Here is a 23,369-nt window from a genome sequence, read left to right as displayed (position 1 = left end):
TTCAAATCCCAGAGTGATTTGTGTCCCCTCCCCCTTATATATGGATATAGCTTTACATTAATATCAGGATATGCACTGGGTTTTTTTAATATTAAGGGCCTTTTAAGGGACTTCTGTCTGAAGGTATTGAATTTTTTTCTCTGTTACATTAACAACAGAGTTTTAACTAAGACACCACTTCAGGAGAGCAACAATGAAAGGAGAACATAGCTGTGACTTGCAGAGTTTGCAGGGATGTGAGCAAGAGAAAATGCATCTTTTCCTGTAAAGTGGGCAAATTTATTCCGCAAGACTTAGAGAGAAAATAAATTTGGAACTTCACAATGCTATTTATTCAGAGTCACTTTTCAGCATAAAACCACTGCTGAAAGTTCTCATAATAGAGGGTAGGAATCTCATAAGCATCTCAATGCACCTGACTCTCCTGCCTCTGTCAAGAGTCAGCAGCCAAGTTGATAACAAGACCTATCTTCTTTTATTTTGCTGGAGAGACTCTTAATCAGTCCACTGCTGCCTGGTATGTGTCTAATTTTATGTAGCAAGGAAAAGATGAGCATATCCACACTGACTTAGCAAGTTCAGAGGTATTTTTCTTTGGAATTTACAAACAGATAGGATCCATGACTGGAATTACAAACGTAGATAAGCATAAAGGATTTAGAATTGCATTTCTTTCCTCCTGAATTGTTTCCCCGCGGCTTGTCCTTGCCTGTGTAACACAGCAGCAGGCTCAGCGCAGGAGCAGCACCACAAGTGTCACGGGGTCACAGGCAGAGGAGGATGTAAACTCTGGTTTCATATATGCAAACGCATATTTAAAGACTGCTCACATTTGAAAAGAAAGCTGTATGTGAGACATATGGGAGAATAACAAGAAACGAGAGAAGTTCAACTTTAAATGCATTCTGACTCCTATGCCTGGAAAATCTTTGCTGCACTATGTGGAGTTTGAATTTGTACTGAGAAGGAAATTTGGCCCTGGAAATAGCACAGAGCAGTGTGTAGGTCCAGCCAGGAGCATGCTGAGCTAGAAGTATTGGGTCTTTGTGGTCTGAGACGATATTTTGTGCCTTGAGTCCCATAAAGCAGAATGACAGAGAAAAACCTATTTTAAGTTTCATTCTTTAGCTCAAGAGCTAATGTAGGGGTGGTGATGGTATTATATATAACTCCAAGCAGATCCTTAGCACCTAATGCATTTCAATGGAAACCGTTTGATTCAGGACTTTAAAAGTTAAGTGATATCTGATATAGGGCTTCGAAATAACTTAAACCTTTCTGGGTTTGGTACCTGAAGTCAAATTAATCTTCATGTTCTCAGAGTTGTGTCTATTCTTGCTGCCTGCAGGGGTTGAGCACAAGTGTGAACTGCTCTCCAGGTGCTGGGTTTCCTCTCCCTGGACAGCCAGGGAAGGCTCCACATGTAGGGCTGCTCCTCTCACAGCAGAGTCAGGGGTCACATCCTCTGAGGGACACGGCTTGCAGCTGGCAAGAGATGCAAGAGCTAATAGGCACTCGAGCTTATTTAGGATCTGGACCTCAAATGCTGGCACTAATTAGCTCCTTAAATCACTGCTGAATGGAAGTGCAGAATAAAAAGCCATTTTCCCCTCAACGTGGTTCTTTCCAAATTAGGCTGAGGTGTTTGCTGAGGGTAGATAACATCTTCACCATGCAGCACTTGCACTGTACCCTGTTCTTAGCTATGCAGGGAACGTGCAGCCCTGGCATCTCTCCCGGACTCTGCAGTATGTTCACTTTCATTTTCGACCACTTTAATAGCAAAAGATCCTTCTTTGGCAATGGCTACAAATATCAGAATTCCCACTGTGAGGAAGAGTTTAAATATTCAGAATTCACCTTCAAAGCATTAGTTGAGAATCACTGTAAGAAATTCCGCTCCTGTCTTTGCCTTTTATCTTGTAAAGAAAAGCAAAACCATGAAACCTTAAGGAGCAAAGCCTGTCTCCAACCTTGCCCTTGCCTGGATCAGGTGTACACGTGTGGAACAAGAGTTTTGTTAGTCAGCAGCTGAATGTGTTTGCAAGTTTAATGTGTCCAGCCTATTCAATTAACAGTGCTTCAGCTAATCACACTAATAACAAGCTCCTGGAGATCTGGGAGCCAGCTTCTGCTCACTCTTGCTGCTTTTCTTTCTATCTGTTGCATTGTACTTGGACATCTGCTAGTTTGGGCAGATTGAAGTTCATGCTGTCTTAGAGGGGCAAGAGGAGCACACCTGCCTGCCCTGCTGGTAATTCCCTGAGAGCCTGAGCTGGGCCAGCCATGGAAAATGAAGTAATGCCCCTGGTCCAGTACAAAAAGGGGCTGTTCTTGTTCTTTTGTGTTCTTTTTGTCATGTAGGAGAGGCTTTGGGGGAAAGCCTTTAGGCGAAAAAAACACCTTTAGAAAAAATATTCCAGATATTTTCAAGCTCTGTGTTGTGATTCTCAATTACGTTTTTTCAGCAGTCAGGCTGAAGAGAATTGTTCCTTTGTTCTGTGAGTTTAGAATAAAAGAAATAGTCTTGTCTTTCTAACAGACTGTAACTGTAGGCTTGGAAACTGTAGTTGAAATGTTCTTGGCTGCTGACTTTGCTTTATCCTCTTAACAGAATAAATGTTCTCATGTAATAACAAACCCGACAGATCTTCATAATTGATCCCTATCCCTGACATATGAAGGGCACAGGATGCAAAGAGAATGAAGCACTGTAAGTACCCTGCAATGGAATTATTGATTCTCTCAACTGCAGCACTGCCTTTCTCTGTAAGTGCCCACCTCAGCAAGAAGAAATTATGGGGCAAAATGGACAGGGGAAGTAAAATTAGACCTAAATAAAAAAAAAAAAATTAAAAAAAAAAAAGTGTAACTGGTAAGTCAATGAGAGCCTGCCAAGGAGTCTCATTGCCTAAGGGTTCAGTTTTACATAGAGCCCTGAACTAAATCAATAGATTCCTTTTGGACTACTGGAGGTTAAAACAAGTATAAGTGGGAGAGGGCTAATAAATCAACCCTGCTTGTACCAGAAACGAGCTAGTAGTGTTCAAACCCCTTTAGACAATTAGAATGATTCCCACAAGAGTGATTGGTGTGGGCTGAGAGGTGCTGTGGGTAACGGGTAAAGTGCTCTGAGGAGGGCTGCTCACACCTCTCACTGCCAGGTTATAATCAAGCAAGGTGTTCTTTCCAAGCATGATGTCCTTGATAAACAAGGAGTGGCAAGGCTTATTAAAGTGCAGGCCAATCACTGTTATACCCTGATACTGGAAGAGATAGGTGTCAGCTTCTGTTACTGCTGAGGTTTTCACAGCACCCAAATGATCTCCTCGGAGGTGTGTGAGGAGGCACATCAGCACTTAATACATGCACACCTATTCCCAGACCTGCAAAACCACTGCAGGGACCCTTTAACCTGTTCTCTCATCTTCTTTTATCCATCACTGTTGTCTCACAGCCTGCTCCCACTGAGCATGCTGCAGTTGTCTAACGAATTGCACATTCAGATGGTGGAGTCACATTGCACTCCACAGGGTCATATAAATGTTCTGAAGCTGACAGTTGTGATTACAAGTTAGTTGGGTAAGAAGAGGACCCCTGGGCACAAATCTCTGATGTACCTGAAAATTTTTTTGGCAGCAGTGACTAAATCTATCCCAAGCCTACAAGGTCAATTTGCAGCTCAGTTGCCATCCATATTTATCTGCCTCACACATTGAAATTTTGCTATGACAGTGATAAGATTGCTAGGAAATACCTCAAGTAGATTGCTTCCATGGGTAGCCTGTCACCCTCGTTCTTTTGAAACAATCTTCCAGGATATGTCATTCTCATGATGATACCATCTTACGTGAAGTTAAAAAGAAAAAGAAAAAAAAAGAAAAAGGCACCAAGAAAATCAAAGCCCAAAATAAAATATGCTCTTACAGCCATAAAATTCACTTTCATTTCCAATCTGGTTCATAATGTGGCAAGCTTTGGTTGCAGCACTGTCACCAAATGTAGGCACTGCTCTGCTAAACAATAAAGGGAAAAGGTTGGCTGCTGGAAGGGACAAAGAAGGCAGTGTAACTGAAATTTCCCATGTTATATGATGGAGGGACTTATGAACAGAAAAAAAACATGCTGAAGACATGGCAAATTCCTTTTGTATATACAACCTCTTGGCCCCTGGGCACTTCCAGTGCTCGATGATCCCTCAGTCAGAATTCCTGCTCAGAACTAATGTACTTAAGCACAGAACTGGTGTGACAAAATACCAGGTCAGAAAACTACACTCACAAAAGGAATCAGTCCTACTTGTACCGTGCCAATTTTAGAAGCAATAACAATTTTAGACACATGTCTTGGTGGTGGGAAATCAGTTGGAACTGCTTTTAAAATATTCACCATTTAGCAAGTTTAAAGATTTTTAAAATGAGGTGACATTAGGGACATTCTCAGCTGAGTCTCTGGAGAGAACTGATGCTCTTGGTCCACGATCAAGGCAGTGCATGGCCTTGTGTGATTCCAGGGACAAGCCTGAAATGGAAACAGGTTTTAACTAGGATTTTGTCATTCACTAAATGAAATGGTTGATTCTTTTCATCTTTCAACACAATCCATTTCTGAAGTGCTAAGTATTGGAAAAAATAAGGCCGTCCTTGTCTGAAGTAGCTGTTTAATATTGAGACGATGCAGCTGATATTTTTGTCTGACTTTTTATTCCATGAACAAAAGAATGCAAAAGCAAAGAAGGTTGCTCAATGGCTTGGAGAACCTGGCAGGGGTTTTTTGTCACAGACTGTAACATGAGCACTGAAAGGAAGGGAACACAGCTCTGTCTTTTATGTGTTCCTTCAGTTGTGAATTATCCACGTTGTTCAAGAACTTCAGCGCTCAAACATCGTCACTGAACTGAGGGGTGCACTGATCCAGGGCATGCTGAGGGCAGCAGGAGTTCTTCCATCAGCTGGAACAGGGCTGGATCAGTCTCAGCACAGCACAGAAATGCAAACACTGCAGCCCTGGCTCTCAGAGGAGCTCTTCAGCACATCAGCTGAATAAACCCTGGCTGGCTTGGTTCTGGTTGGATCCTGCCAAACAATCCACGTGCTAAAGGGTGGCCTTGGGCAGTAGATGCAGGTCAGGACATCTCTCCAGAAGCACCATCCCTGTGCTGCCCAGGTGCTACAATGTGCTTTGTGCAAAGTTCCTTCTCAGCAGAATCAGTGTCTTCAGTATTTAATTTTGATATTAAATCAAGAGCCTTTATTTTATAGTTACTGAACAAGGTGTTCCCTAGGAGATGCACTGATCTCCCTTGAGACCCAAGCCAAAGCTGCTGGAGCCCCATCCATCATTATCCAATTGCTAAAATAGCCAGAAAGTGCTATCGGTGTTCTACTGTAAATGTGCCCCCTTGCCATTCACAACCTGCAATATTAGTTCTGCAAAATTTCCTTTTTATTTACAGCCCTCTAAGTACATTTCCAGAGCTAGATGATACAGTCTTTGTCAGCAATACAAGCAATAAAATATTACTGTATAGCTGGCACCTCTGGAGCTGGAATACAACCCAATCAAACTGACATAACTGATAAAATTCAGTGCTGCAATTCTTGCAAAGTCTGAAATGCTTGAGTACAGAATGCTCTGGAAATCAGTATGGTTCTGCCATAAAAAAAGCTCTCTACGTCAGTGCCAGGGAACAGTGTCCTTTGTTGAGCTGATTTAGTGCTCCATGCCAACTCCATTCTCATTAAGAACTGCTCACCAGGAACAAAGCAGAAGTGTTTTGCTGCTTTTAAGTAAGAAATCGAAATTAGTGGGAGCTCGAAGTGGAGGTGTATGCTTTCTTTTGCTACCAGAAATCCCTCTGTCCTTTGCATCAATAAACCCCATTGATTCTAAATTTGCTAATCCTGTCGGAAATGTTTTTCTCATACTCTCCTTGAGTCTGGTAAATGGGGCTGGAAGGTGAGAGCTACAGTAGGTGCAGGGTGATGGAGATGGAGAGGCAGAGCTCCTGAAGTGCAGCATGTTGGGGCTGTTTGGTTTTGTAGAAGCAATCCAGGGCTGCACTATAAATGTCCCTTCAGCCCTAAGGATGCTTTGTCTATCACTCATCTCTCAAAGAACTAACTTTATATTAGGTAGCAAAGTATTTCTTGCTATGCAGAGGAAGATAAAGTTTTGCTCTCATGCTATCCCTGCACATTTGACAGCAGAAGCAAACACTTACCCTCTGTATCTTTGCAATAACTGTAGTGATGTGGTACATAGAAAACCTGTAACAGAATTTCACTGACTTGCAGTCTGTTGAGCCTGGAAACTCACTCACAACCAAGCTTTTAATTACTCGGGGTGTTTTGTCCTCCCTTCTACCCCTCAGGAGCAATTTAAATTTAAAGGAAAGATGTTTTACAGGGTTTCAAGATAATATAGTATATGTAAACATGTAAGTGTCAAATATCACCAGACCTGATGGGAAGGATGATAAATAAAGCCTGCGCTCTGTGCCGTGCAAAAATGTACTCTTTGGAACTGAGATTTGCAGCCAAACTCCCTCCCCAGCACATTCCCCACTGCCCCCCACTATTGCTGCAGGGGATGCTGGAGAGTGGGACAAAAAGAAACACATTTTACTGTTTCAAAGCTGCATCTTTCCTTCTTTCATCTCTTTTCTGCTTATCTTTCAATGTTCTTCAGGCCCCCCTTTAAGGGGCAGATTAAAGAATGATATGGGAAAACAAAGAAAACAGAAGAACGTTTTATTTTAAAGAAATCTTCCTCAACAGTGTCTGCTCTCAAATGCTTACCTTCAGATTTTCATTTTGTTGTTTTGGGTTTTTTGTGTGTTTAAACACATTCCCGCTGTCATAAACACTCCTTGTGCCATTTCCAGTGTCAGGAAGGGAGATCTGGTTTTGTAAAGGTACCGTTATAAGGAGAAGCAGATGGAAGATAAAATGCTGGGTGAGATTTTCTGTCTGTCTAGTCACTGGCTCATTTATTGTCCCTTTCCATCTGTCTTTGCCTGCCTTCCAAGATTGCATTGTGTACTTCTCTCACTGCTGCTAAGTGCCAGAGATTTAACTGAGCACCACACTCAGCTGGCTACAGAGCTTACATCAACAAGAAATAGTATTTAGTTATACTGGATTGGGCTCGTGTTCAGTGTTTCTTATTGGGGGTTTTTTTGTAAATATAGTTGTTTGTGGGTTTGCAGAAGGCTTTTATGACAGGTCTACTGTGTAGTCCATCTTAACCAAAGATTTGTTACCTACTGCCTGTTTCAGTTCTCTCTTCAGTGCTCATATCTGAACGTTTTGCAAGCCTTTAATCCTTATTCTCACTTTTCAGCTGGCTTGCCTCTTGCTACTTTTTCATTATTTTCCTGAATAGGATTGTAGAGAGGTTTTAAAGTAACTTTCCTGAGTTCTAGGCAGATCTCATCCTAAAGCAGATGTTACTTCAGGAGGGACACAAACTCCTTGCCTGTGTCTGCCCAGCTGTGGCACCGAGATGCCATTGCTCCCTTCCAGTGGCTGGGGAAAAGGGCAATTAAACAGCAAGAGCTGCTGAGTGCTTTACACACCATGCTGAGAGTTTTACAGTGCTGCAGCCTCAGGAAGGCATATAAAGCTGGTGGGTTTAAGCTCACTTGACTTTTTTTCACATAAACACCAGTATTTTCCATGTGAGGGGAAAATCTGTGTATGGGTGTGTATAAATCAGAATGCAAAGCCTGTTGTTGGATTTGCTGACGGCCTTAGGTTAAACCACTGAAATGGCCCAAAGCAAAACCACTAAAATGTCGTAGAATCCTGCTTTGAATAATGATGGAAATGTCCAGTGAACTGCATGATGTGATGCTAACAATTCCTGCACATGGAAAACGAGGAGTGACTTCTGTAAAGGCAAGAGACAGCCCGAGGTGACAACCAGGTGCTGGTGTCAGGAGCTTTTAGGAGAGGCTACAGAAAATGACCCGGGTCAGCTCTGCAGCTGAGAGGGGATGTGTGTTTTGACAAAAGATCGGGGGATGGAGATAAGGGTGCTTCTCTCCCCATGGTCAGGGCAAGATGGTCATTTTAAAGATGTAAAATACAAATCCCAACATCTTTCAACACTTAGATGGGGTTACTGGTTTGTTCTCAGTGTGGTTCTTTTTTAACTGTTCATCCATTCATTCAGCCTTTCTCTGATTTATTGTCCTGATATAACAATTGTGTGAATTGGCTCCTCGAAGCTATATGAGATTTTAACAGATTCTCAGCCTTGGGGGGTGGAATCCTTCTTCCTCTCTATTTCCATCATCCTTGTCCTCTCTCCCCTCAAGGGCAGGTGCACTCATTTCCTCTGTTAGCTCTTTTTGTGAAACAGTTAAAGGCTCCAGGCATTGAATCAGCTCACCTGTGATATGTCACACAACCCTTGCAGCAATTGCAATGCGGGTGAGGAAAAAAAAATCATATGCAAGTTATTTCTCAAGACAAACTTCTCATTTACCATCTCACGACAAATCTATTTCTTTGTGAAGCTTAAATTATGTTACTAGCTTTTTTATTATCATTTTTCACTCACTTAAAAAAGCTTCTTTATGCAGCAGACTTCAGTAAAGCCATTTCTGTAAGAATTATGGGAGCAAAAAATGTAGGATTAGAAACTTTCTTACTAGAAAAAAAATTGCTGGGTTTGTTTTGGTTTGGTTTCTTCCTCTCTAAGCAATTATTTTATTGGAGTACAACTGGAAGTTCCTCAAAGCTTCTTTCTGGAAAGAATAATTCCATCATGATCATTCCCATATGTTTTGTAAAAAGAAGTAACTGTCTGTACTCAATTTGTTTCAACAATGTGCATTTAAATATTTGTTGTATATTTGGAGTGGACACAGGTACAACATGTGTCTTCATGCTTTGTAAATAAATGCTTTCCCTGTTTTCTGGCCATTTCCATGCTCCAAGTCTTTCTGAGATACCATCCTGTTGAAACCTTAGCTGACATGTTTTCTCTCCTGCCTCTCTCTAACATTTCAGTGGTCTGGGTCCTGAATCATAAGACATTCCTCAGTCTGATTTATTTTGTTATTGTATTTTTAAAATTGTATCATCACCTCAGTGCTGCTAATAATTACAGAGTGAAAAAGAAAGGAGCCTAGAGCTTTTCTTCCAAGCCTGGCAACACCAGGCAGGAGATTGGCATTGGCACGGGCTGTTCTCCAAATATTCTCCAGGGTATGCCCTGTGAGAGGAGCCCCTGGTCTGTGTAAAAATACCACAGCCAGCTCCTTTGGCATATTCCCTTAGGGAATCTGAGGACACAGGGAAATTTTGTGTGAATTCTGCTGCAGTCTGACCGTCTGGGTGTGGGGATGTGCTGTTGGAGCCTCCCTCCCTGGGTTACCCCGGTGGCCTTGGCTCCCTCCCTGTGCAGACTCAAATGTCTCATTGCCACGTCCTGAGACACAGCTCACGTTTCCTGTTGCCTTTTTCAGAGAAGGGAATGTTTCTGTTCTGAGAAATGCACTGGATTTTCCTTCAAGTGTTTCTGAAAGAGGAGGACAAAGGCATTATTACACTGTCATGTAGGCTGACTTCCCAAGCCCATGCTTATCTGGCAGTAAATACTTGGATAGGAGTAAGATGATGTTGTGAAATTGAATCTTGATACCTCAACAGATGGTAATAAGCAGCCTAAATATGAGGTGAGTGCATCAGATGTATGACTTGACTCTGAGAAAAGATTTATGCAGTTATATTCTATCTGAAAAGGAAATAACTAAATACCTTCGCTAATCTAGATCTGTGCCACATGAACTTTCAAAGGCAGACAAGATCTCTGTTGCACTCTGATGAAGATTATTGGTTCTCCTGAGCCAGGAGGCATGTAAAAAGTGACAAAAGGGAAAAGGCTTCTATTGAATTTACCAGACAAGTTGATAAATTTTATGTGAAAAGGGAGGTTGGAAGTATAAATATGTTCTACATCCTTTCCATGACAGGCTATGGAATATTTATTATAAATGGAGTCATAAAGCAGGAATAATCTTCCCCATGACCTCACTGTGACAAACTGGCTTTCTAATTCTTGCTGAGTGCTGATTATTGCTTGGCTAACACTCTGAGCTGAAGATGAAGCATGTGCTAAGTCGCAAGAATTCTTACAAATAGGCTGAGCTAATTCCAGAAGGGCAATTTTAAGGACACATTCATGTTTTTACTTGCTGGAGTACTTTTCTCTTAAGGCACACGAGTAGATCCACAGATGCTGAAAACCTTCAGGCAAACAGTATGAATGCAATTGCTCATTTATGCATTGTGCAGTGCCTGGTGCAGGGAAGCAGTGGGATTACTGGGATTGGTCCCAGGCTAGGAAAGGCGTTCTCATTAAACACCTTTTAGAGGTGATAACACTTATAAACTTGCTTCAGCTTTCATTAACTCAGGGAGGATGCTGCTGGTGAAGGCAGCTCACAAATACCCAGGTATAATATGAGGGAGTAGAGTTCAGGGGCTCTTTGTTGAGTTTTATCACCTGCTGGAAGCATTTGAAGTGTTTATGTGTTTATGGAGACTGCTCATGGAAGGAGACAAGGATCCTGCTTCTCAGAGCAGTGCAGCTGCTGTATGTACATCTACAGGGCTTTCAGAGGCTGAGGGAGAGCTGCAGTGATCTCGCAGGCACAAATAGAAAGTCATTAAATGAAGAATTGAGCCGTCCTTCATGTAAGATCAGCCAAAGGTACTTCTGGTGCGTTTGCCCTTCAGCAAAGAGTCCCCAGAGGTGTCTGACTGTAACCAGAGCATCTCCTCTCCAGACCAGAACCAAAGCCAGCTCTCCTGGTGTGCCTGGCATGAACTCTGCACTGCTGAGGTTTACCCTGACACATTTTAATCCAGCAGGCAGCTCATGCTGCTCAGATGTACTTGAACAGTTGTCTCCACACCTCCCTCGTGCCCCATGATGTGCTTTTCCAACCCCACCTTTCCCCAGCTCCTCTTGCACAGCAAGAAGCTCCAGTCAGGCACCTCAAACAAGATCTTTATTCCCATGTTTTCAGGGCCTGTAAGTGGCAGCCTTTTGCAGCTCTGTTCCACAGCCCTCCTGATGTGCAATTATAGCAACACGGGGAAAAAAGAAAAAAAACTTTCCAGGTAGCTGCTACTGAGCAGCAAGGATAGCACACTTCTGAGGGTGGTTGTTTATAGCATCTCCTCTAATAGTGCCCAAAAAATGTATAAAGGAAGGATTTATCCTTCCTTTTGTAATAACCTAAACACCTGTCACTTGCTTTCAAAGATTTTCCATATGACATAAGATTTTCTCCAGAAGTTATTCTACATCTCCCCATGCAGGTGGCTTCTGTGATAGCAACAATTCACTGCTGAAATTGGGACCGCTGGGGGAGATCAGTGGAGGGAATTGTCACACATGGAGAGTGTAAAACATCAATGGAATGAGCAAATACCTCTTTTAAGTTCTAGATGAGCTGTGGGAAGTTTTTCTTCTATGAAGTTTCACAGACGGGCTGAATTTAAATCTCCTAAATCTGTGAAAACAGAGACAGAGGTTGGGCTTTTTTATTACCTTACCAACAATATGAGACTTTCTTCAAAACTAGATAGGCTCAGCATTGAGCAACGCTGAGAGAGAAATGCCATCTGCAGGCTCAGCAGTGGGGTTCATTGCCTCTGTCCTCTGAGCACTGAATTTTTATCAATGCCAGCACACCACTCCTGCAGGCAGTGGGAGTGAACAGCAGCTCTATCCCACTTCTCAGGTGGGTCAGCCTTCTTCCTGTTTTACAAAAACTGTGACAGCTTCATGTCCCACAGGTCATTTTCATGAAAATGGAACAAATCAGGTTTTTTTCTAGTGAGTCATGCAGCAAATGTTGTTTCTTGTGTTATTGATATGGCTTTGCCCTCTGGCTTGTCCTGCCTGCAGAGCACCTCTGGCCAGCACAGGCTGCATTGGTGGGGTTGGTGCACCTCAGCTGGATTTGTCAAAAAGCTTGGGCAAAGCTTAATTAAATTTGTGTTCTTGTGTATCTCATGTTCACAGGACAACACCAACATAAAAAAACATAACCATCTGCTTTCCTGCCACCATTGGTTACTCTACATTTACATACATTACATACTTCACATGCATTACATTGCCACATGCTGTCAGCAGGCCAAATTTGAAAAATGAAACCATAGCAAAAGAATTTCCAGCAAATGTTTAATTTCAGAGGCCTCGGAGAGTTCTGTCAATGTACAGTGTGACTCCTGTAAAATGGCTTCACTCTGACATCAGAGGGGAATTTCTAGCATTTCCATGCTTCAAGTTCCCAGCAGCTTCAGCTGTATTCCTGTTTTCTTGCCTGTCCTTAAAATTAAAGAATAAACCTGCAGTTAATTAATCAGGGATAGAAACAATAATATAGTCCAAACTCAGGGTTATGAAAGGTCAATGAAGACTTATAAAGGAATGTTCTGTAGTTAAAGATCTGGGAAGCAATAAAATCCACCAAACTGTCCTGTGCAGAATTCATGGCTGTAGTCGTGCCTGTCTGCTTAGGGGATTTTCCAGAGGCTTTGGGGGATACCAAATTTCACTTTACAGGGGTTGTTCACGGGAGATGATGGAGCATTTCTTTCTAAATTGAGACCCTGGAGAGATATTTTTGCTCTGAATCATTAAAGGTTAAACCCATAATCACAAAGACATTCAATCAAGTCCTGCCCTTATTTTTAAACCACAGAAAGATGGATGCAGCTTAGTGGTTATTCATATGAGAAGTCTGTTATTTTTCCAGGGGTACAGAAAGCTGGTTGGCTTTCAATTCCTTGGATCCTTTCCCTCCCTGACAAGACCTTTCACTTCATACAGCAGAACAGTGGTATAGAACAAATTGTCAAATGAACAGAAGCCCTAGAACAAAACTGCAGCTATGCCTGAACCTATGGCCATTGTTTCCACAAGCTTCAATTCTGTAAAATCTTGCAAATTGTCTTAAATTCTTGTAATTCTGACATGTCTTGTGGCCATTAAGGGGCACTCCATGAGGCAGTTCTGGTGACAAGGTTGTGTTAGAGCAGAAGGTCATGGAGGACAAAATAAACCCAACAAACTCTGAATGAGGCTTCACGGAGAGATGTTCCCCCAGAGCAGATGTCTGTAAACAGGAGCAGGGCTCACACACTCTCAGAGACCTCTAGACATGCAATGGGAACACACAGACACACTACTCCAGGGGTCAGGTACTTGGGAGGACTTTTCTAGGGATCATCACCGAAAAGATTTTAAATACACCGTGTAGAAATTAGTGTCATACAGGTATTACCTGAGAGGAAAACCTACTTACACATTTAAAATAGAGAAAATATATTTTATACATCCCCAAGAGGCAATATCTTCTTCATGGCCTGACAGGGATGAATTTTACTTGTGCTTCAGGTGAATAACAGCAGGAAGGATCCATGCAGGCCAGAATCTGAGGACAGCCATGGCTTCAGAGCCAGAGGAACTGCTGCAGGTCAGAGAGCTTTGATATTAGTGATCACCTGTGTGACACTGCCTTAATACAGTAGCACTCAGCAGCTCTCCTTATTTGGACAAATTAAATACAACTCTTAATCCAATGTCATTGCTTTTCTCATAAATAAAGTCTTGTGGATTTTGCTAATAAGTTCTGTGCGGATATCTGTACTGAACTGGAGGAATCATGGAGGCTGTCCATTTAAAGAACCTTGTGTGTAATTAAACAATAGCTGCAGATTGCTGGATAAAATTCCTTGCTGTACTAGAAGTAAGATAAAAAAATGAGCCAAGAACAACCCCAGCATGGGGGAAGAGAACTCCCAGCACAAAGCTGGAAACCTCAGAGGCTGTGGAAGTGACTAGCAGGAGTCCAGGTCCAAAAGTCACAGGCAGCACCTGCAAGTGCTGAATTCCAGCAGCAGGGAAGGGCTGAGAAGCAGTGGCCATTTGGGGGACACTTGTGGGTGACCTCAGGTGGAGGAGAAGGATGACACAGCAGTGGAGAGGTTTCAGCAGGTCCCTGGGCTGTGTTGTGAGTCTGTCCAACAGCTGGAACTTAAAATTGTAAGTTACAGTTTGCCAGACTCCCTGATCTGGCATTTAGAAGCCAACCAACAAACAAAAAACCATTCAAAAGTCATTGCAAGATCTTGAATGGCCCCTTGAGATGTCAGATAAAACACTGCAGTGAACACAAGCCATTCAGGGCCAGGTTGAGGTTGTGACACTTAATGCTGTTTAAACCCACAGCACACACATATGAAATATCAAATCAAGAGCCCAGGCTTAAAAATAAGGATCAGGATCAGGAAAGGGGAAATCCCACAAGAAAGAACTGCAAGACTTTACTAACTATGACAACCAATATCTGTTATGCTGAAGTGGATTTAATAATTCTAGTATTTGTAAATAACTCCTTAGAGCAAACTGGGTGTCCATATCATTTCAATTCTCAAGGAGTAAAAATTTTACTGTTAATTATTAATATCTGTGGCAGGGAAATGGGGAGGTGAAAGACTGTGCTTTAGAGGTGCCCCAATTCTTTAGTGCAACCCCTTAAACATCTGAGCTGTAACTGAGACACTGAGAAGTGCCTGTCTCTCTGATCTGGGCACTGTCACAGAACACCGCGGCAAAAAATCCGTCCCTGGGTACAGACGAGAGGAAGAAGGAGGTTTGTGGAGGCAGCAGCCTGAATTTGTCAGGATCTCTGCAGCTGGGGTGGGCTCACCTTCCCTCTGGGAATGTCCTTGGGCTCTGCGAGGGGCCACCAGGACTGAGCCCCTCTGCCCTCCAAGGGAGGCAGAGAGATCTGAGCCCACACTCCACTTGCTGGGCTAATAGCAGACCTGCTGCTGGCTCTGGGGGGATAAAGGGGCTGTAACTCTCCTCTGGAATGAATAAATAAATACTCTTCCTGCTCCTCCACAGGTTTGGTGTGAACCTCTGTGCACATGTTCAGCTTCCACACAGAATCACACCACACCTGCAGACTGGCTCTCCCGGGCATGGGGAGTGAGAAATCAGCAAATCCCCCCCCCCAACATGTCTGGGGCATTCAGGACCAGAGCTCTGAGGGCTGGAGGACAGTAAATTTCTTCAGGAAGAGGGAGAAACTGGGACACAGGAGCAGCAAGCAGTGTGAAAGGGAAAGGAGGGGAGCCCAGCATGGCATCTCAGTGTTTTGTTGAGAGCTGAGCCATGTGAGCCCAGGAAGATTTTGAGTGAGACCTAATTAAAATCATCTGGCCCTCACGAGAGACGTTTCTTTTCCATGCAATTACTTTTTTGTGTGTGTCAAGGATATTTAATTAGGCATGTAGAGCTGATGTTTCTAAGTGGAATTCAAAGCACATTCATAGCTATTTTTAATATGTTATTACGTTGTTAGACTTGAGGACTACAAACACTGCAAGTCCATAAGAGCAAAGAAACTGTATGGCCAAGTCTACATCAGTGGATCAGGACTGACATGATCTGCAGGCCAGGCAGTTCTCTGTTTTGGCAGAGTTTTGGGAGGTAATAAATATCCAAGTAGAAATTCTACAGTATCCCAAACAAAGCAGCATCATCAGGGTTTCATTGTCTCTTCCGTGACCTACTCACCCCCCTGCAGCCAATCTGTGCTGTATTGAAACTGGATGGAACTTTGGAGAACCACGGGTTTGATAAGGTTTTCCATTAGTATCTTAAATTTTTGTTTCAGATTATTGTTTTTGTTTTGGTTTTTTTGTGGGGTTTTTTTTTTGTTTGTTTTTTGTGGGTTTTTTTCCTTTCAGTGATCCCATTTATTAACTAGAGACCATCTGGGAACTTCATAGCAAAAGGCAATTTAGCGAGCAGTGGTTAATAGGTAACCACTGGACTGATGAGGTGCTGACTCTGGCTGCTTCATTATAATTCCACACATTCTGTGTCCTTTTAGCACAGGGATAAAGTTGTATGTTGTGGCTCTGGGAGTGCCCAGAGCATGAGACAGAAAGTGTGTAGCTTTGTCAGACATCTCCCTGGGGTAAGTTTGCAAAAGCAAACTCCAAAAATCATACCTGAATGTTTTTCCTGTAGATCCTTATGGTTGAGGGCTTTTTTCCCCCGTTTTTTTCATAGAGCTGGAATTCAGCACACACAGCTAGCAAATACAAGTGCTGGTTTCGAGGTGAACTGGGCTCACAGGTTCTCTTTTCTTTCTCAAATGACTTCCTGCTAATTTCACACCCACAGACAAATCTGGCTTAGCAGAAATGGCCCAACACACCACGGCACTGAGGCAGGCTGTCTGTGCCAGTCCCCAGGGACACTGGTGGAGTCACCTTCTCTGGAAGGGTTCAAAAGCTTGTGGATACTGCACTTGAGGACCTGGTTTAATGGTGAACATGGTGGTGGTGCTGGGCTGACAGAAGGATCTGGTGTTCTTAGAGGCCTTTTCCAATTAATGACTCTATGAACCTGTCTATCCCTCCAGACTTTGCTCCTGTTATATATTGCATGATGTCCACGATGCCCTGTTTTCAGTCAACGGAATTGTTTTGATTTAGCAATGGGTCTTTAAGAAAAAGGTGAGATGTATCTATATATCCGTATCTATATATCTGTAACTATATATATGTGTGTGTGTGTATGTATATAAACAAAACCATACACTTTTTCCTGAACATATACTTGTTCCTGAAAGAAATTCTGAAAATCACTTAGACATCTTTTTCAATATGTGATCTGTCCCCCAAACATTACCTTCAAGAATCACAGAGGGATGATAAATCGCGTCTCACAGCTCAGTAACTGAAGCACTCTTTTGCTCTACTACTGCCCTGATTGAGGCAAAGCCCCTCTGCACTCGTGGCAAAGTCTGGCACTGTTTTAACACTGTTTTAGCACTGTATTTGTGGTGTAACTCCTGCCTCGGTGAGAATTCCTGGAATTTCCTTGGTCTGATTCCTCGCTAGCCTCACTAGGTGGCTGTCTAAGAACACACATGGTGCGTGCCCTGCTCTGTTCTTGCTGCCTTACCCACTCTGCCCTGCAGAGCAGCCTCTCCCCTGGCACCCAGTGCCACTGCCAGGGCAGGGCTGAGGAAACCCAGCCCCACACCCCTGGCTGATCCCTTTGGTTCGACAGGTTTGGTTCCCCAAAGCAGAATTATGTATTTGTATCAGCCGAGTCCAAGCCTTCCTCACAGTGTTTGAAATTCTCTGAGGTATTCCTAGGAGTTAGGTAAAGATAAGGCGCATATTGAAGGCTGCTTCATTCTTCCGCTAAACCAGAGCAGTGAGGCAAATCAGCTTCCAGAATCTGGAAATTCTGGTTTGCATCTGAGGGGACAGACTCAGAAAAAAAATCTGTGCTGTGCACTGAACATTCTTCATGTTCAAGCCCTTGTTGCCAGATGTGGCTTAAGCCTGGCCTGTGCGCACTGATGCTGTGTGGTTATGAATCCTTTAACCTAAGGGAAATTATTTCTGATTAAGATGAAAATTGGACCCCAAGGCTCAGTCTGAGCTGAACTTTGGGCATGTATCTCAGTTTTCCAATGCTTTTCACTGGAAACCCTGACTCAGGAAGGAAAGTATGCATGGATCTATCTCTAGTCTGTGTGTCATCCTATTGTCTTCAGTTCTGCAGAATATAGAGCAGGGAATTAGACCACACAGCAACGAATGCATCTCTCCAGAGCACCTCTGGATCTGACTTGCATGGTTTGTGCTCCTCTGGACTACCCCGGGAAGAGGAGGCAGGGAATTGGCAGTGTCTTCGTGTCTTTGCCTTACTGGGATTGCAGCAAAGCTGAAATGGCACATGGGAATGCTCTTAATTGCTTGTGCATGGAGAAACGAGGGAGAGGATGGGAGAACAGAAAGGAATATAAATGTTATCTGTACTTAATCAGTGTTTTCCCATCACTGTGTTTTCAACAGGATACTTACATTCCATGAAACAATAATTTTTCTTTTAATTCAGCCTTGTTGAAAAACCCAGATTTACCTGACACTTTAACAGTTTTCAGTTGGAAACGGTGACATGAGATACTTAGTCTGAGGGCTGGGTCAACTCCATATCTTCCAGAAAATCTCAGACTGTGAAATAGTTTGTTTCCTGTCATCAGGACACCAAATGCTGATGTACAGCTCTCCAGGGCCTTCTGGGAGTTGAAATTCTCTTGTTCTCTGCCCAGCTCTGGTATTTTTTGGCACCTTGCGGCCACACGATACCTTTTCCACGCGCAGATAAATGCATAGCTTTAAGCCCTCATTTGCCATAAATCTTAATTTGCATATTGCAAGTTTAGCTGAAATAGTAACAAATTGCCAAAATGTTTTTGCCTGGCCATCAGGCAAGTTTGGAAGTTGAATTCTTGGCTCAGAGTGGGCTGGATTAATATGAAACTCTAAAGCATGATACTGGAGCTGATCAAACCATGCAGCCTACACCTGAGGGGAATTTTTCTCATGGAATTCATAAAACGTCCTTTTTTTCTCTTGATCAGATCTGACTGTTAAGGTTTAAATAGAAAACAGCAACTTTTACGTGGACAGCAGTGGGAGCTTTGCTGTTCCAAAGCCATAACTTTTAATCAGCACAGTTCCCTGTCAAAGTGGATTATCTCAGGACACTTCACAACCCACTCTGCTCCCACCCCCCGATGGCTTCAGGGGGGAGCTCTGGAACAGGAGGAGGGAAGCGGTGAAAAAGGGGATGCAATTGTCCGAGAGAGACAGAGCTATGTGCCAAAATGTCTGAAGGTTTCAGGACAGTATGATTCTCACATTATTGGTACTTTATTTTTTTTAATCAACTGCTGTTTTTAAAAAGGCAAATCTACTGCTTGCCTTCCTCTTCTATATAGTTATTGTGCCACAGTAAATCAATTTGGAAGCCGAGGTGCAAACTCTCCTTTCAAAGAGTCCTTTGGTAGTGGAGGATGCTGGCTGGGATCCATCCAGTAGGCATGAGGTTCAGAAGGTTAATGAGAAGTTCAGGGAAGAGCATTTACAAAAGCCAGCACCAAGAACAACCCAGTCCTTGAAGGACTCTCTTATTGGGCAAAGTGGGATTGTGCAATCTAGGAAGCTGGGGAACTACTTTAGTCTGGCTGTTTCCTGATAAGAAGACATAGCACATACAGGATAGTTTGGGTGGTTTTTGCACCTTAATTTTGTTCCTTACATAAAACAAGATCTAGATAAACAGTCTGTAAGTGTACAACATATCTTGTGTATATATATGTGGATAAGAAGAGTTTGGGTAGTAGTTTCTGAAACTGGCCTGATTAGAAGAATCTCTGAACTAAAAGAAGAGTTTTAGTCTCCCTCCAAGACATGATCTCCCAGCAGATCAGGGCTGTTAGCAGGACGATGACACATTAACACCAGGACCCCACAGCACTTGCCCTTAGGCAGACAGACATCAGGTGTGAGTTGTTCCTGCCCTAAACAAAATGAACCATTTAACCAAGGGGATACTGGATATAGTGATCTAGAGAGAGGTGGTTAAAGTTCTGAAAGTGATCACTGGTTTTAGTAAATCCAGTCTCTGGGCACAGCAGGCTGCTATGTCACAGGTGTCAAATCAGGAATGAATCCAAACAGGATCCACTTTTCTGCTCCGCTTCTCATTTTGCTTCCTCAGCACAAGTGAAGAAATTGCAGAGCCACCATCTGCCACCTTACAGCAGAGTCAATACTGCAGGTCAAGGATTGAAATTCACAGGAGATTGCAGAAGAGGTTAAAATACCTGCACCAATACCCAGAATCTCTCTGGGGTGACCCTATTGAGCCTTTCCAGTACCTAAAGGGCTCGAAGAGAGCTGGAGGAGGACTTTGGTCAAGGGCCTGCAGTGACAGGACACGGGGGAATGGCTGCCCACTGCCAGAGGGTGGGGAGAGCAGTCCTGTGAACTTCTGCATCCTCAGAGGAAGGGTTTTCCCCAGTGCTCTCCCCCAACATGCACTGAGGCATGAAGGCACAGGGGCTTTAGCTCTGCCTTACTGTTCATACCACTGCTTTACTATTACCTTACTCTGCCTTGCTCTTCAGTAGCAAGGCTGGTGAAACTGGGCAGGATCCTCAAGGGTGTGCAAGTTCTAGGGTAGAGTCACTGTGCTAAGGAGCAGATGGAATGGCTGATGAGTGGGCCAGATGTAGATGTGTCTTAGGGAGCTCAGCATTTGGGCCAGCCTGTGGGAGCTGCCCTGCTCCCCAGCCCATGAGCCAAATGTCACACAGCTCTGCTGGAGCTGGAGGTTAGCAGGCTAATCCTGACACTTGATTTTGCCTGAACAATAACCTCCTGCCAAGTTCATGATTTTCATTAAAAGTTGCATTGCAACTGAGAAGCAACAAAATAAAAAAGTCAGCATTAGCTGTTAAGTGGCCACAGGACATGAGGCCAGGTCGGGTTTGTGTGACATGGTCAGTGGATATCACAGCCCCTAACACTGCCTGGCAGCCTAAATCAATAGCTGGAGGCTTTTCAAATGAGACGTCCCAGTTTGTTTATACACAATTTGGCATTTGCAACTAGTATTTTGGAAGTGGACACCAAACCCCTCCGAATGAAGCTGTGGGAAATGATACAATTTGAAGAAGTATATCCTACATTTAATGGGAGAGAGTTGCGCTTACAGCCTGTTATTGTCTGTGTTGGTTGATTTTTCCACACACACCAGCAAAGCCCAGACTCATGGAAGGTCTCAGCCACTTGGCATCTGCAGTTTATTTTTACAAAACCTGAGCTGATGGGCTTTCTGCAGACAGGCAGTATCTCTCTAAGAGTGAAGTGTTCTGATCCACTTAAAATATCAGTGGAGAGAGCTGTACAGTTAAAGTCTTTGAAAGTGAAAATTCCTTTAATAGATGTCTTGACTCTCTTCAACTAATCTAAACAGAGAGAGGACCATCATTTCCACAGAAGCCGAGTGTTGGTAGGGCATTCCTGCTTTGGGAAGAATCCCTTCAGTTTGTCCTAGCAGACAGATCAAATTCAGATGTTGTGCTGATTTGAGAAGGTCCCAAAGAAGATCCCGAAAAATGAAAATTCTTGTGTATGCTTTCCTCCAAAACCTCTTTGGTTTCCACAGGTAAGAGCTTCACAAGTAATCATGTCCCATAAAAACCCATTCATGGTCCTCTTGAATGAGCTTTTTTTGTCAGCTTTGCAATGTTATTATGGAAGGATTAATGAACATTATCACAACAGAACATGAAGAATCAATGTTTGGCAGCCCAAGGGATACTAAAGATCTGTCATTATTTGCAGTAGGCACACAGCAGTGTTGAGGCTGACATGTATGGTGACAACAGCTTGATTTAATGCTTATAAAGTAAACCTGGAAGTTAGAACTTTACTGAAGGTTCCTGCCTCCATTGGCAGAATCCAGAAATTAAACCAGGTTCTGATCATGACTGAATAATTCTTATTTCTGAACAGAAAGTACATAAAATATTTAGTAGCTTGAAGCATAGGCCCAGTAATAGATGTTTTTCTTCAGGGAACATAAGGGAAACTGCTTTTGATGCTACTACATTATATTGTGAGCTGAGAAATTCAACTCAATTTTGTCTCTGGCTCAGCCCAGCCGGCAGATGTTTGCTCCCCTTCCCTTAGCCCTGCCTGGTGCGTGCTGGCTGCTGGAAGGCCAGAGTGTGTTTCTGATTCCCTGTGCCCCAGGCAGAGGCTTCCCCTGGGCACTGTGAGGCAGATGCTGTCCACAACCTCCTGTATCAGAGCCCTTTGCAGGGCAGAGGGACAGGTGAGGCCACTGTCCCTCTGCCACTGACTGTGCTCCTGGGAAGCTGAAGGTGCAGGAGTCCAGAGTGTGATCTGCATCCAAGGACACATTCCAGCCCAGCCCAGCCCTGGGTTTGTCCTGAGGTGCAGGGGATGAAGAATCCCCACAGTGGTGGTGCACAGTGTGCAGGAAGCAGGCAGGGAGGACAGCTTGATTTGGCTGAGGTTCATACACTAGTGCCTGGGGGGGGGAATTTAAAGCATCTCCTGGAAGCTGTATCTCCTTATTTCAGGACTTTCTTTGATGAAGAGGAGACTTAGCGCTTTGCCAAATCCTCAATTCTCAGTCCCCAGTAACTGGCGGGTGGGCGATCCACGTGGATTTTCCTCCTCTTGGTGCAGGAGTCTTGGTTAGGACTCGGCACTGAACACACCTCATTTCTGCTTTCAAAGCGGTGTCAGAATAAAGCTCCTCAGCATTGCTCCTTCAGACCCCACCTACACAGAGCTGCCCTGGAGATGTCCTGCACTGTCCACACAGGTAGTGAGCCACCAGCAGCACTTTTCCTCCTGACCACCATGAGCTCCCTAATAACGTGGTTTTTTCCCTGGTTTCTTGTGGCACACTCAGGATTCTGAGTCCCTCATGACCTGTGCACACAGCCCCAAACACAGCGGCATCCCAGAGACTCTGTTAGGCCGCACTTCAATTGCAATAGAAATAATAATGTTAATTTATTTGCTTGATGCTTTTAAATAGGATTTGCTGAAAAATAAAGGAAATTCGGGATATGGATCAGGTTACCATAAAACCACATGCAGCAAAACATTCATCTGTCTCCAGCATTTCATGTCTTCTGGGCATCTGAGAGAGTTGAGTTTGATTTACACAATCAAGCTATTCATTAAATATCTGTTTGAGCTTTGGGCAGATGCATCCTTTACCTGAGTGATGAAATCTGAGCGGCGGAAATCGAGCTATTCCTTTGTGAAAAGAGCCCATTCTGCTTTATAAAGTGAGCCTTGCAGCAATACACTCCCAGAGAACTGCCAAGCTTTGTGTACCAAATACCGTTGTAAGGGCTCAGCAATAAAACAGTTGTGGACTTGGGGGGGATCCAAGCACACAATAGCACATCTTTATGCAATATTTCCTCTTTCAACATCCCCCTCCAACCCTGTAATTCACTGACAACCATCGGTTCATTTCAATTCCAAAATTCTAGCCCCAAACACTGAGCAGTTTATAGTCTGAATTCCTGTGTGGGCATATTAATTATTTAAATCACTAGTCCAAATCCCATTCCAAAGAGCTCTTGCTGGGAGTCCTCCAGGAGCAGTTTGATCTGTTATTGCTTACTGGATTGCACTGTGTGTCAGAGGCATCTCAGTATTTCTATCAACAGCCCTCTGGATATCTGGCTCTTGTGAGAGCACTGAGCCACTGTGAGTGAAGGGAAAAGCACCAATATGTGTTGGAGAATATATCTGAAATGATCAGTGAAATGATACCCTCCCTCCTAGGGATTGGCTTGGAAGGTTCTGAGCCAGTTTTAGAAAAATCTGAGTGTCCCCAGGCAGATGGGAGAGGCTGTAGAACCTCCTGCTGGGTTGAGTGAGGCTCCTTATCTC

The 23,369-nt window shown here is 43.5% G+C and overlaps 1 long non-coding RNA gene across 1 annotated transcript; it reads left to right on the top strand.

The window, feature by feature from the left end:
• The first annotated feature begins 2,159 nt into the window (after positions 1-2,159).
• LOC136296126 (uncharacterized) lies at positions 2,160-5,790 on the top strand. The gene is made up of 3 exons (XR_010722865.1): positions 2,160-2,254; positions 2,615-2,713; positions 4,843-5,790. It is a non-coding gene; the product is annotated as an uncharacterized lncRNA (long non-coding RNA).
• Positions 5,791-23,369: the final 17,579 nt, after the last annotated feature.

Source organism: Chamaea fasciata, unplaced genomic scaffold (assembly GCF_029207755.1).
Source record: "Chamaea fasciata isolate MVZ Bird 193981 ecotype frontalis unplaced genomic scaffold, bChaFas1.0.hap1 SCAF_12, whole genome shotgun sequence".
NCBI lineage: Eukaryota > Metazoa > Chordata > Aves > Passeriformes > Sylviidae > Chamaea > Chamaea fasciata.
This window is presented reverse-complemented; position numbering and strand designations above follow the sequence as displayed.